The following is a 14,191-nucleotide window of genomic DNA, read 5'->3' on the forward strand; positions in this document are numbered from 1 at the left end:
TCCCTGCGCTCGCTCGGGGCGGGTTGTGCTTTTGTCAGGTCAGGGGCAGCTGCAGGCTGGGGGTGCAGGAGGGAAAGAGAGCGTTATCCCGGACCAGGGGTCGTTGCAGCCCCTCGTTTCTCTCCTTAGGCACATCCGTGCCCATCTCCCTTTAGCGTCTGGGCTTTCCCTGCATCCTCAGTGAGCCCCAGCGAGGCTGGAGGAGGTTTTGTGCATGGGGAAACTGAGGCAGGGGAGCCCAGCCGTGCGCTCCCTTCCCATCTGGCATGTGGAAAACCACACCTGGGATGGAAACAGAGGGCGTCCTCCCTGCAGGGTCTGCAAGGAGGGGCGGTGGTGCTGGGGGAAGGCACCAAGCAAAATTTGGAGCCCCTTGTTGAATCGAGCATCACTCACTGTGTGCGCTGCAAAGAGGTGCTGGATCCCACCTCCGGCTCGGCAAACCCGGGGGGGATTCCTGGTGTGAAATCAGTGGCAAATGGGAGCCGGGGGGGGGACACACACGGGTTTTTTCCCTCTTCCTTCCCTCCATCCTTCCATCCCTCCATCCCTCCGCTGTCTTCGCTTCCCATTACAGGGGCTGTCAAGCCGGATTTACCCGCAGGCGAGAGGGAGATGGGGGGGGGGGGGGAAGATGGGGGGGCTTCTCTGCGGGCCTGGCTGCAGAGAGGCCCCCGAGAAGGCAGGAATGCGAGTCGAGGACGGCGGGGGGGGGAGGGGGGGGGGGAGGCGGCCGCTGAAACCCAAAACCTCCGCGGAGGGGCCGCGGGTGTCGGCATCCGGCTGCAGCCGGGGGCCCCGCGGTGCGGGCCGGGGAAGGGGCTGCGGCTCCGCCCGGCACCGGGCTCCGCGCCCGCGGGGGGGGGGGGGGGGGTGGGGGGGTGGCGGGGATGGAGGGAAGGTGCTTTTAGTGACGGTGTTGGGAACCCCCTCCCCAGCCCCTTCCCCAGCCGGGGTTGAGCCGTGCGAGAGGTTTTCAGGCTGGAAATGGAAGCGAGAAGGAGAATAAACCCCGGGTGATGGGGGGCTGGGGGGGGTCCCCGGTCCTGGGTATGAGGGTGAGCCCGAAAAACGGGGCTGGAGATTGGGTTTTCTGCGCTCTGGGGGAGGCAGTGTGTCACAGGAGGGAGAGGGGATGGGACAGGGACCGATGCGGCTTTGCAGGACAAAGCAAAGGCCTTTGGTGGGGAGGGGGAGCGTGGGTGGGAGTGGGGGGGTCGGAGCTGGGTGAGGTCCTTGGTCAGTGGGTGATGCCGCCTGCGGCGTGCACCTCGGCACGCGCGATTCCTTGTGCAACAGGCGTGTTGGCACGTGTGATCCCGTGTGCGGCGTGCGCCTTGGTGCGCGTGATCCCATGTGGGGTGTGCACTTTGCCGCGTGCACCTCGGTGCGCAGCGTGCGTGTTGGTGTGTGCAATCGCATGTGCGGCGTGCGCCTCGGTACATGCGACTCCGCGTGTGGTGGGATCGCACACAGCGAGGTGCATATGTGCGGTCTGCACCTCAGTGCATGCAGTCCTGCATGCGGCACACGTCTCGGCACATGCAGTCCTGCATGCGGCACACGTCTCGGCACATGCAGTCCTGCATGCGGCATGCATCTGGGCACATGCAGTCCTGCATGGGGTATGCATCTTGGCCCACGCAGTCCTGCATGCGGCATGCATCTTGGGATGTGTGGTCCTGCCTGCAGCGCGCGTCTTGGGGTGCGCAGTCCTGCATGGGGTATGCATCTTGGCACACACAGAGTCCTGCACGCAGCATCTTGGCACGTGTGGTCCTGCCTGCAGCGTGTGTCTTGGGGTGCGCAGTCCTGCATGGGGTATGCATCTTGGCCCACGCAGTCCTGCACGCAGCATCTTGGCATGTGTGGTCCTGCCTGCAGCGTGCATCTTGGCATGCGCAGTCCTGCATGGGGTATGCATCTTGGCATGTGTGGTCCTGCCTGCAGCATGCGTCTTGGGGTGCGCAGTCCTGCCTGCAGCGCGCGTCCTGGGGTGCGCAATCCTGCATGGGGTATGCATCTTGGCCCACGCAGTCCTGCACGCAGCATCTTGGCATGTGTGGTCCTGCCTGCAGCGTGCATCTTGGGGTGTGCAGTCCTGTGTGGGGTATCCTGCCTGCAGCGTGCATCTTGGGATGTGTGGTCCTGCCTGCAGCGCGCGTCTTGGGGTGCGCAGTCCTGCATGGGGTATGCATCTTGGCCCACGCAGTCCTGCATGCAGCATCTTGGCACGTGTGGTCCTGCCTGCAGCGTGCGCCTGGGTGTGCGCAGTCCTGCCTGCAGCGTGCATCTTGGGGTGCACAGTCCTGCATGCAGCGTGCATCTTGGCACATGTGGTCCTGCCTGCAGCGTGCGCCTGGGTGTGCGCAGCCCTGCATGGGGTATGCATCTTGGCACACACAGAGTCCTGCACGCAGCATCTTGGCACGTGTGGTCCTGCCTGCAGCGTGTGTCTTGGGGTGCGCAGTCCTGCCTGCAGCGCGCGTCTTGGGGTGCGCAGTCCTGCATGGGGTATGCATCTTGGCCCACGCAGTCCTGCATGCAGCGTGCATCTTGGCACGTGTGGTCCTGCCTGCAGCGTGCGCCTGGGTGTGCGCAGTCCTGCCTGCAGCGTGCATCTTGGGGTGCACAGTCCTGCATGCAGCGTGCATCTTGGCACATGTGGTCCTGCCTGCAGCATGCGCCTGGATGTACGCAGCCCTGCATGGGGTATGCATCTTGGCACACACAGAGTCCTGCACGCAGCATCTTGGCACGTGTGGTCCTGCCTGCAGCGTGTGTCTTGGGGTGCGCAGTCCTGTGTGGGGTATCCTGCATGCAGCGTGCATCTTGGGATGTGTGGTCCTGCCTGCAGCGCGCGTCTTGGGGTGCGCAGTCCTGCATGGGGTATGCATCTTGGCCCACGCAGTCCTGCATGCGGCATGCATCTTGGCACGTGTGGTCCTGCCTGCAGCATGCGTCTTGGGGTGCACAGCCCTGCCTGCAGCGCGCGTCTTGGGGTGCGCAGTCCTGCATGGGGTATGCATCTTGGCCCACGCAGTCCTGCATGCAGCGTGCATCTTGGCACGTGTGGTCCTGCCTGCAGCGTGTGTCTTGGGGTGCGCAGTCCTGCCTGCAGCGTGCATCTTGGGGTGCACAGTCCTGCATGCAGCATGCATCTTGGCACATGTGGTCCTGCCTGCAGCGTGCGCCTGGGTGTGCGCAGCCCTGCATGGGGTATGCATCTTGGCACACACAGAGTCCTGCACGCAGCATCTTGGCACGTGTGGTCCTGCCTGCAGCGTGTGTCTTGGGGTGCGCAGTCCTGCCTGCAGCGCGCGTCTTGGGGTGCGCAGTCCTGCATGGGGTATGCATCTTGGCCCACGCAGTCCTGCATGCGGCATGCATCTTGGCACGTGTGGTCCTGCCTGCAGCATGCGTCTTGGGGTGCACAGCCCTGCCTGCAGCGCGCGTCTTGGGGTGCGCAGTCCTGCATGGGGTATGCATCTTGGCCCATGCAGTCCTGCATGCAGCGTGCATCTTGGCACGTGTGGTCCTGCCTGCAGCGTGTGTCTTGGGGTGCGCAGTCCTGCCTGCAGCGTGCATCTTGGGGTGCACAGTCCTGCATGCAGCATGCATCTTGGCACATGTGGTCCTGCCTGCAGCGTGCGCCTGGGTGTGCGCAGCCCTGCATGGGGTATGCATCTTGGCACACACAGAGTCCTGCACGCAGCATCTTGGCACGTGTGGTCCTGCCTGCAGCGTGCGTCTTGGGGTGCGCAGTCCTGCCTGCAGCGTGCGCCTGGGTGTGCGCGGCCCTGCGTGCAGCTCTGCGCAGTGCAGTGTGCATCCCAACACTGCCACCCAGCAGCGCGGCCGTGCTTTGCAGCGGGCCGGACGGGTGCTGCAGCTTGTGGAAATAAATGCTTTGCAGGGTGGGCAATATGGAAACGAACAAAGCAGTTGCGGGGAGGGAGCGCGGAGGCTTTGCTGCCTGCTCAGCCCCCCCCAGGGGTGTCTCTGATCCCCTCTGCGGATGCTGCATCTCTCCAGGAGCATGTCCCTTGCTCTTGCGCATCACTTGCAGACACAAACCAGGACTCCGCAGCGGTCTGGCAGCTGGTGCTGCAGGATTTGAGCCCTGGGTGGGAGCGAGCATCACAGCATCGGGAACTGGGTGCCCCAGCGCCGACTGATCCCCACCAGTGATGCCGGAGGCTCCGTGCCACTGACAGCAGACTCCGACCTGATTGCTGGGGCTGATTCCTCTTGCGCCGTGATTTCACAAAGTGATGGTGTAACCGCTTACTCCATCACAGCCTGATCCAGATCCTGGTACCCAGTGCAGGGACAAGAGAGGCTGTGAGTCCCCAAAACCCCCCCACCTCATCCCAGCATCATCCCCATTGCCGGTCCCTGGACTGGGGCGGGGGGGAACTGGCCCCAGCACAGACCCAATCACCCTTCACCAATGCGGGCAGGAAAAATTCAGTAGAAAAACACAATCTACCCCAAAGCAGCCGGGAAAAATTCAGTAGAAAAACACAAACTACCCCAAAGCAGCCCTGGCCACCCCTTGGGGGTCCCTTCACCCCAGGGACACTGCACACCCCGTGGCTCCACGTGAGCCTTTGATGCTGTGGGACGTCACCAGGCCATTTCCCCAGCGTCTTATCACTGGGGTGAATCATTTACCGGGGCGGGCAGGCTGCCGGCAAAAGCCTCGTAACAGCCGGTGCCAGTTGGGCACGGCCAGGATGGGGTTGGGGGGTCTCCCCGAGTGAAGCTGTGAGCTGAGTCGGTCCCTCTGCCCTGCGCAGGGAACGGGTTGCAAAAGGGGAATTTAGGGGAGAGGGCGGACAGTCGGTGTGCGGCTGAGATCACTGCATCCCGGGGCTGCCCGTCCGGGGTGGGTTTATTTAGGCAGGATTTGGGGAAGCTCTGGAGCGAGAAGCCAGCTGAAACCCCGCTACCGGGGCGATTGCAGGGTCGGCTTTGCTGCTTTGGCCTCCCCATGAGTATTTTGGGGCGTTTGCCCCATCGTGCAGGTGGGGATGCCACAACCCCAACCCCCTCCCAGCCCCTTGGTCGGGGGAAGACTCCGAAGCGCGGGGCACTGCCATGTCCCCGTGGCGAGGTGACAAGGGATGCGTGGGTGACAGGACCACCCGGACCAACACCCCCGCCACCTCCTGGGGCGATGGGAGAAGACTTCGCTTCCTCCTTCATACCCCGGGGGCATTTGCTCCCTTGACGTAATCCCGGGTGAATGTGTCATGCCGGAGGTCCCCGGCAGGGGTGAGCTGAGCGGTGACAGTCGGTGCTGAGCCCCGGTGGCTTCTCCAGGGCTCGTTAAACCATCCCCCAGGGCGGTGCAGGCAATCAGCCTTGCATCCTCCATGGGGAAACTGAGGCACAGCCGGGGCTGGAGGAAGTGGCATGGGGGACACACAGGGATGCCCCATGTCCCACTCTTGGGCATGGCTGGGGAAGGACGGGCCAGCTCGGGGTCACCCTTGGAGGCAGCCCTGTGCTCTGGGTGGGCTGAAGGTCCTGTACGTTAACGACGGGCTCCGTGACGCCTCTCCCACGGGCAGCAAACAGGCTGCACCCACCCAACTCCACGTCCTTCAAGGTGCTCCCGGGTGTATTTACACTTCCGTGCCTCCAGACCAAGTTCTTTGAGGAAAGTGAGATTTCGGTGTCTGCCCGACGGCGGTACCACTGCACCAAGGCGCCAAGCTTTCCGCTGGCCCCAGGCCTGGCCCCAGGGTGTGGAATTCCGCCCCCCCCCCCCCCCCCCGGACCTCGCACAGGACCACGGCAGCATCTCCCGAAGCCGGGCGAGTCCGGCAGCGGCCCTCGGCCAAGCCCGGCACGTCGCAGCCGGCGCAGGGTGCTTTCGGCACGGCGTTTGCCGAAGCAGAACCGCTCCTCCCTGTCCCCCCCGCGCGGAGGGGAACGTGGGGAGGAAATTGCTGCTGACGGAGCTGCAAACGCTGCCGGACTGGGGATGACTAAGTTTGGCAGTGCTACCTGCCGGCTGTTTTTCCTTTTAAGGAGGATTTGAGCGAGCCGCTGGAGCAATTCTCCAAGAGAGAACCCGAAGGGATCCACCCTGACCTTGGGGACGGGCACCGCCAGCCTGGGGACAGGGTGGCCGGAGGTGGCTGGGGAGCAGGGTGGGTGGCGAGGCACCGGGGCAGCCTGCGGCCGGTGGAGGTGGGGATGGACCCCCCTCCCGCTCCGTCTCTCCCCATCCGGATGGGGCACCGGAATGTTTTCACTTTCTATTTTAAGGAGCTGGACGCTGGCCCCGAGCGGAGGCCTGGCCAGTGGTGCCACCACTGCCGGCACCCTCTGTGCCACCCGCCATTGAGGCCACCGCTCTGTCCCAGCGTGGTTCTCCCGCAGGCTGGGGGGTCCTGCGGGGGTGAAGGGGGGAGAGGATGTGGGGGGACATGTCTCTGCGCGGGGACACATCACTGCGAGGGGACACACTACAGGGCTGAGGGCATCATCTGCACAGGGACACGTTGCTGCAAGGTGATGGCATTGTAGGGGACACATCGCTGCAAAGGGACACTCCGGGGGGGGGGGGAGGGGAGGAGGGGGGCACTGCTTTGCACCCCGGGGGTGGTCTACAGGGCCAAGGTGGAAAGGGGGCAGCCCAGCCCCGGAAAGTCCCCAGCTGGTGAGAAACATGGAGAAAAAGAAAACAAAAATATCACCTTTCCTGCCAGCGGCCGGGGTGGCTTTATGGGGACGAGGCCAGGCTTTGGCTGGGCTCCCCCGGCGGCTGCCCCCATAGCCCCCGGCCCGCACTGGGGGGCCGGGACCGGGCTCCTCACGTTGTGTCCTGCATTCTTGGCATTATTCTCCTTTTTCCTCCTCCTCCTCCACCCCGGGGACGGGCTCTCAAACCTCTCCATTTATGGACAGGAGGTTAGGTCAAGCGGGAGGGTGAGGGGACGCCTATGTCCCTGGGGAGGGACGGGGGTCCCGCGTGGGGGGACGGGGGCTACGGCCATCCCTGGGGGTCACAGCAGCGATGGTGTGTGGAAAGTTGGGGGACACCGAGGCGTTGCCCCTGGGACCCTCATCGTGATGCCCTATGCCACTGGGACCCCCACCCAGGGTGGGGGTTGGGGTCACCCCCACCCCCAGGATGCTGGAGCACCCCGAGCGGCTGCAAGCGGCCGGCGAGAAAACAGCCCCTGCGGGTGGGGAGTTTTTTGGTTTTTTTTTTTTTTTTTTTCCCTTTTGTTTTATCATTTTAGTTTGAAGCCAAACGCTGCTGGTTTGGGGGTGAGGCCGCAGCGGGCGGGGGGAGGCTGGATGTGTCCCCAGCACCAGGCCACCGAGGAGTCACTGGGGCAGGGTGCGATGACTCCGAAGCGGCTCCGGATGATGAAATGTCCTGATTCATTCGAATCATTAATATGAAAAATAAATAAATAAAGAAAGACTAATGAAGAAGTGACTCAGGCAGCGGTACCCTGCCATTTGGCGGTGACGGAGCGGCTGCTTGGGGTTAGGCTTTTGGGGTGGATTTTCCCCGGGTCTATAATAACACCTCGGGGTGTTGCTGAAGGCAGTGAGCTGGGGTAGAGGCAAATACCCAAAGAAATGTGCTGCTGGGGACAGCCCTTTTGTTCTGCCCTGCGAGGCAGGGCTGGGCTGCCAGGATGCTTTACAAGGGGAGGGGGGGGCACATGGGAGCCCCCCAGCCCCAGGATGCGTTGGGTTGTCACCAGGGGTGGGGAAAGACCTAAGGGTGAGATGGATGACCCTCAGCTGTCCTTTGGGGTCTTAACCAGCCCTGCAGCCCCCTCTGGCCAAAACCCCGTCCCCATGGGCTGGGGGGGGGGGGGCAGAGGGAGGGACCACGGGGACTCATCCCTGCACCCTGCGGGGGCCCATCGTCCCCTCCCTGGCTCCCGGCTGACTCAGCTGGATGGGATTCCCACAGTTTCCGTCAGGCACTGCCTGGAGTAAATGGGGAAGAGGTTTCACAAGCCCCAGTAATTAATGCTAATTACAGAGCAGCAACATGGGAATCATTTCTTCCCCAGGTGTCCTTCCAAAAATGGCTTTCTGCAGGTGTGGCACCATCCTTCGCTTGTCATTAGGCGCTGCTCCTCCTCGGAGAAGGTGAAGCCTTCGAAGGCTGGGACTGTGGGAACGGCATGTCAGAGGACAGTCCCTGCAGCCCTGCGGGCACCTGGCCTGGCTGTGGCTACTGGCAGCCAGGTTTGGCTGATGGGCAGGGCTCACTCAACCCTGGGTCAAGACAACCCATGGGGAAAAAATACCGTCTGACCTCCTTGAGCAGCATGACTGCTCCTGGCAGCCACTGGCAGGAAAATAAAACCAGGGAGAAGGGTCTCAAAGTCCTTTTTTTCACAGCTTGGTTCTGCCGCCTGTGTCGGAGGGACGGTGAGGTCTTCCCAGGACCAGGAGCTCGCACCAAGAGGGACTGAGGTTCTCTGAGGCTTGAAAAAGATAGGGTGAGGGAGTTTTTTTAAACTTTTTCATCTCGGTTTTATTTCTCCTTGCTGAGCTGGTCATGCTCAAACACCCTGCGTGTGAAATATTAGAAATAAAGCTAAGGGTGGAGGTGGGCTGGGGGACGTGAGCTCCAGACCTAGATGCGATGGGCTGGAAAAAGCTTCACCTGCCTTAGAAACGCGCTGAGCATCCCCAGTGCTTGGGCTGCAGGGAACCTCCCCTTCCCCTTATCTGCCTGAAGAAAAGAAGTTAGAGGAGACAACAACTTGGGAAGGTGGAGAGGAAGGGACCACCTTGTCCTCCATGGCCACAGTGAATGATGGGCAGTGAGGTGGGCTCAACCATCAGTGGCGGAGCCACGGGCCAGAGGTGAGGAAACCGTTCTCATGCAGACTGTGGGGTCTCCGTCTTCGGAGACTGATTTTCTGTGATTTTTCTGCAAGACTGAGCAATGGGAAACAGCGCGGAGGTGACGCAGTGATGCAGGACAAAGCCAACTGCCAGTGGTGGCATCACCTTTACTGGTGAAAATCAACCACCCTGGGCACCAAGGTGCTGGACGGCCACGGGGATTCATCGCTCTGCTGCTCTTCCGCAGCCCCGTTGTGTTGTTTAAAATTGGGCTTAGAATTACAGGATTTGGGTCCCTACCCAACAGGGATGGCTGTGTCCTGTTTAACTTAAGCCTCAGGACTTTTGTAGCAGAGGGAGGTGAAGGGGCTGGTGCCTCCCTCTTTGATGAAGAAGACTGTATCCCAGGCTGGAAACATCTCTTATTATTTAGGAGTGGAAACAATTTCAAAAGACTGGGTTGAAGCTCACAGAAGAGGAAATCAGACGGGATTAAATCCACCTGGAGCCAGTTTCCAGGTCGTTTCCATACTTCTTCTGCAGGAGGAAACGCTCCCATGTCCAGGGGTGCTGCGACTCCCCGTCCCCCAGCCGGCCGGGGTGGGGACCCTGCGACAAGAGCGGGGCTGGCGGACCAAGCTTCATCCCCACCGGGCTGGCGAGTTTGGAAACCGGTCCTGGCAGAGGAGAAACCCACCTCCTCCGCAGGCTGAGCGAGAGCTGTAGGGAGGCGACTGTCTGCGTGGTTTTTAAATAATCGTGACTTTGCCGAGATTATTTCTTTTTGATGTGTGCAGACTTCTCCCTCTGACTTTCCCTTTGCGGATTTTCCCTTGCAGCAAGGGGAGTTGCTGCAGGTATCCCACCGCTTGGTCCTCGCTCCCGGCTGAAGGTGGGGAGGAAAAGGGCAACGCCAAAACCAGCGCTCCTATGTGCAAGCCAGTTCCCCCCAAGGACGGGTGCTTTAATGAGATGTCGCAGCTAACGAGTCTGCTGGCAAGAGCGCTCGTGGAGAAACGTGCTGGGAAATGGTAACGCAGCAAGTCTTGGCGTTGGGATCGTACGGCTTTCCGGGCTGCCTGCCCCATCCCGGAGACGTGAATCCACGGGAGCAGCCGGGCGAAGGACCTTGCTGTCCACCCCAGCCAGGATGTGATTAGACCAAGCGTAAGAAATATGCTCATCCCCCCCAAAAAAATGGGATGGGCAATAAACCGGCCAAAGCAAATGTAGGGCGCTCCCAACAGACCGGGCACCGGCACAGGGTTCATTAGGTGGGACTGGTGATCTATGGGAGGAAATTCCTTGTCCACAACCCGATGGAGAGCATCAGCCTTGCAGAGGGGCTGAGGCTGCCGGCGGGTCAGTGGCTCTCCTTTACGGGACTTGAGGGGGCACCCCGAAATCCCCCGGGGAAATGGGTGACCGCCCAAGCTCCTTTCCGTCCCAGCGCATGGAGACTTCGGGAGCTCAGAAATGTTTTCGTTGCTGAGCACGGAGGGTTATCCTGGAAGCAAGCACAGGCCTGCAGCACTTCAGCAACTCGTGCCCTGGTGTCTGCTGGAAGTTAACATGCAAAACTAACAACGGGAGGGGCCGGGGGGGCTCTTGCCCATCGTTCCTCGAGCTGATGTTCAAAGGAGGGGAAATACAGAGACCCTTTCCCTCCCTGTGCCCACCCGGGGTACAGGGGTGCGGGATGATGCGGGATGATGCGGGATGATGCGGGATGATGCGGGATGATGCGGAGCACCCATCCCGCGGGAGGGTACCCCCACCGCTCGGATGGGGCAGAGAAGGGAGGCCATAATTTCTAAGGCGTATTCCTAATGAATTTAGGGTTTGTGTGGCGGCGGGGCAGGGGGGAGGCCGTGGGCCTCAGCTGCTCTCTGGTTTCCGGTTTCCGCTGCCTCTTTCTCCGGCTGGTTGCGCAGAGACGGGACCAGGTTTTGCCATTTAAGGCTTATTTCCCCAGGCCGGTGGCCGTGCCGAGAGCTGCTGGGTGCTGGTCCCATGGCCACCCTGCGTTCATGAAATGGTGTGGCCGGAGAGGGGTGGGTGCTCGCAGGTGAGGCGGGGGGACCTTCGCCATCCCGACCTCCCTCCTTCCCTCGTCTTCTCCTTTTCACCGACCTCCATGTCAGAGGAAAAAGTGGAGGGAAGGGATTTGGGTTCGGCTGTGGAGCGGTGTGCTTTGTGTTGGGACAGGCAGGAGAAAACCTTTCTCGGTCCCAGAGGTCCGGGCAGGGGGCTGTGGTCACCGTGGGGCTGGGTCAGCGAGGAACCCGGGACAGGCGATGTCGGGGTGAAGCTGGGACACCCCCTGCCCTGTCAGGCTGTCACCAGGACCAAGCCCAGGCTGTGCTGGGGCCGGAGCTGCCCCGTGCTCGGGGCTTCCTCATTCCTGGCACCACGGCTGGTCGCTGCATCTTCCTCTTGCTTGTTCCCCCCTGCCCCGAGCTCTTGCAAAACAAGAACAAGTGCTCCCAGAGAGCGAAAGGTGCTGTGCAGCCATCTCACAGCCACGGGGAGCGGTACTGGGACCAAGGAGGCTCCAGACTGGGGTTGTCTCCTGCAAAGCCCCCGTAGGAACATCACTCCCTGTTTTTCTGCTTTCCTTTTCCTTGGGCCGAGAAGCTGTAGAGACAGCAGCCACCCTTCATGTCTTGGCCCCATGGTGTCTCTGGTGGCCCCTGTATCTGCTCAGCTGCCTCTGCAGCTCTGCTGCCCGTGGTGCTCCAGCGATGGAGGAGGTCTGGAAGCGACCTCTGCAACCCTGCATGGCTCCAGCGCCGTGTGGGGAAGGGAAGAGAGCAGGACTATGGACATCTTAACCTGGTTTCTTGTTAGGGTCTAGAGGAGGGAGGGATGTGTTCATACACCGTCCTGCATGTGCCAGCACGGGGACCCTCGGGGGACGCCTGGGCCAGGGCAGGTGGGGAGTCCCCAGGGTAGTGCCATTGCTCTGGTGAGTGCTACCTGCGAGCTCTCGAGGTTTTAATGGGACTTAAGTGCATTTTTCAAATATTCTCAGAACTGATAACACCTCCACCACCCCGGAGGGGCTCAAGACCCACCCATGGACCCATCACCCACATGGGACAGTGGAGAAGGCACCCAAGGGTGGCAAAGGGACCCCGGTGCCAGGCAAGGCCAGAGGTCTGCTGTCCTCCTCCTCAAGGAGCAGGAGGGACCTGACAACTCACAGAACCACCCAAATCTGTCCCATCACGCTTTCTCCTTCTGGATCTCCATCCCATGGACCAGCCCGCGGTGGGATGAACATCAGGGTGTCCTTACTGGTCCCAGGTCAGAGCTGGTGAGGAGCAGGCAGGGTACCTGAACGCATCAGCGGAGTGACAGCGCAGGGCACCCACGGCTTTTGTTTGCCTTTCTCTTGAGATGTTATCTCCTGCCAGCAGGAATGTGTGAAATGAGCCAAACAAAGCAGACGAGGAAATACTGTCCCGAGTGAGGGATGGAAACTTTGGGGGCAGTGGGCTGAGAGGGTAATAAAATGCAGCGAGGATGGGTACCTCTGCACACCAGCTCTGTGGCGGTGGTTTCCTTTCGTCCCCAGTTTGTGTGCGGAGTGGCCTCCGGACGATATCAGAGGGGTGATACCATTGCAAGCTCGCCGGCTCACGCCTGGGTTTGCTGCAGATCTTGGCGAGAGCTGGACTGGAGGGGCTGGTTGGAAGCGGCATCACCCCGTGGAGTGATTCCTTCCCCTGCCGAGCGCCTGTCGCGAGTGGCATCACCCCGCTGTTATCCCTGCCATGGGGATCAGAAATGAGCCCGGTCTGCCCGTCACCATGTGAAAACCTCCCAGTCCTCCTTCCCTGCACCCGCTCCCCATCGGGGGGCCAAGGTGGGGGCAGATGGATGGCAGCTGGGTTTCTTTTCTGGTGGCTCTGGTGAAAGAGTTGAGTACTCCACACAGGCCAAATCACCCCTGAGGGTTTATTTCAACCCAGAGGAGCACCAGGAGTGGATGGGACATCGAGAAGAGCAGGTCCCACTCCTCCATCACCACCTCCCCGCCTGGGGCGAGCCACATGCGTCAGGGCTCGGCATCGACTGCGCAAGCAGAGCCGGGGGCCAGCCCGGGCAGGGATGGGGCTGGGATGCGTGCCTCCGCATCCCTCCTTCTAGGAACGGGCAAACCTCACCTTTCCCCGAGCATCCCCGCGCCCACGGGCAGAAGAGCTGGGTGCGGGTCTGGGACCACCGGAGGGGTGAGGGTCCCCGTCTGCGGGCGCTCAGGGCTGCCCCAGCCACAGCACGGCTGTCTCAGACACCTCTTTGCCATTTAACCTCTAAGCCAATGTGACCCCCCTGTTGCTGAGATGAATGGAGATTGTGTCCCCAAACCCAAAACTGAATTGCGTACAGTCAGAAGTGCTTTGTATTACCTGGCACGGGTGGGAGAGTCATCCCAACCGGGGGCAACGGGCATTCCCGCTCTCTGCTCCTCTATTTCCCACACCGAAAATGAAGGCAGTGCTCTTCCCTTCCCTCTCCGAGGTGGGACAGGTCACCTCTGCCGAAGGCTTGAAGCCCCCAGATGGAAAGACCCATTAGCCCAAGAGAGATCAAAGCGAATTTCCCGGTGCGCCTGGGTAGCCCGGGATCTGTTTCATTTCCTCGGTACGGTACGAGCGGAAAACTCCATCCAGCTGCCTCCGTGCCTTTATCATCAGCGACCGAGAAAAATCAATTCTCAAAGTAATTAAGAAGCGGTTGAAAATACACCGTACGGCTCGGCATAGCGCCACGTAACACTTGAGGGAGCTTTTTGGCGGGCCAGGTAACCGAGTCCCGGGGAGCATCCTTTGTGGGAAAATCCCCTCCCGGGGGCTGCATCACTACGGAGGGTGGTGTCTGGGGGGGCGATGCGGGTGGGGTGAGCAGGGCCAGAGGGCCAAAACTTGCAGAGAAAGCCCAGGGAGCATCAGCTTTTTCTCTTCCCCTTCCGTTTTTAGCTGGAGGAAATATCCCCTGAAGCTGACGCCAGGCCTGGCTGGAGGGACAGGGCTGCTCCGCCGCTCTCAGTCCCTTCGGGAAAGCTCTCCACGGGTGGGGAAGAGACCAGTGTAGGGCTTAGCTTATACCTGTCCCATCGCCATGGGAGAAGTGGACCCCAAGGATGTGCGGGGGGGCCGGGAGGGCTGAGGCTGGGACCCCGTCCGGCATCGCCCCGGGGGTTTGGCTGCGCCGGTGTAATCGCGCTGTGCTGGGGAATGACCTTGGGTGGAAAACAATTCAACGCTTGGGCCTCACTGGCTTTTGCTGTCAAGGTCAACCAAGACAGCACCAGCAGCACGTTTAACCAGTGGGGGAAGGG

Source organism: Vanellus vanellus, assembly GCF_965231255.1.
Source record: "Vanellus vanellus genome assembly, chromosome: 14".
NCBI classification, from domain to species: domain Eukaryota; kingdom Metazoa; phylum Chordata; class Aves; order Charadriiformes; family Charadriidae; genus Vanellus; species Vanellus vanellus.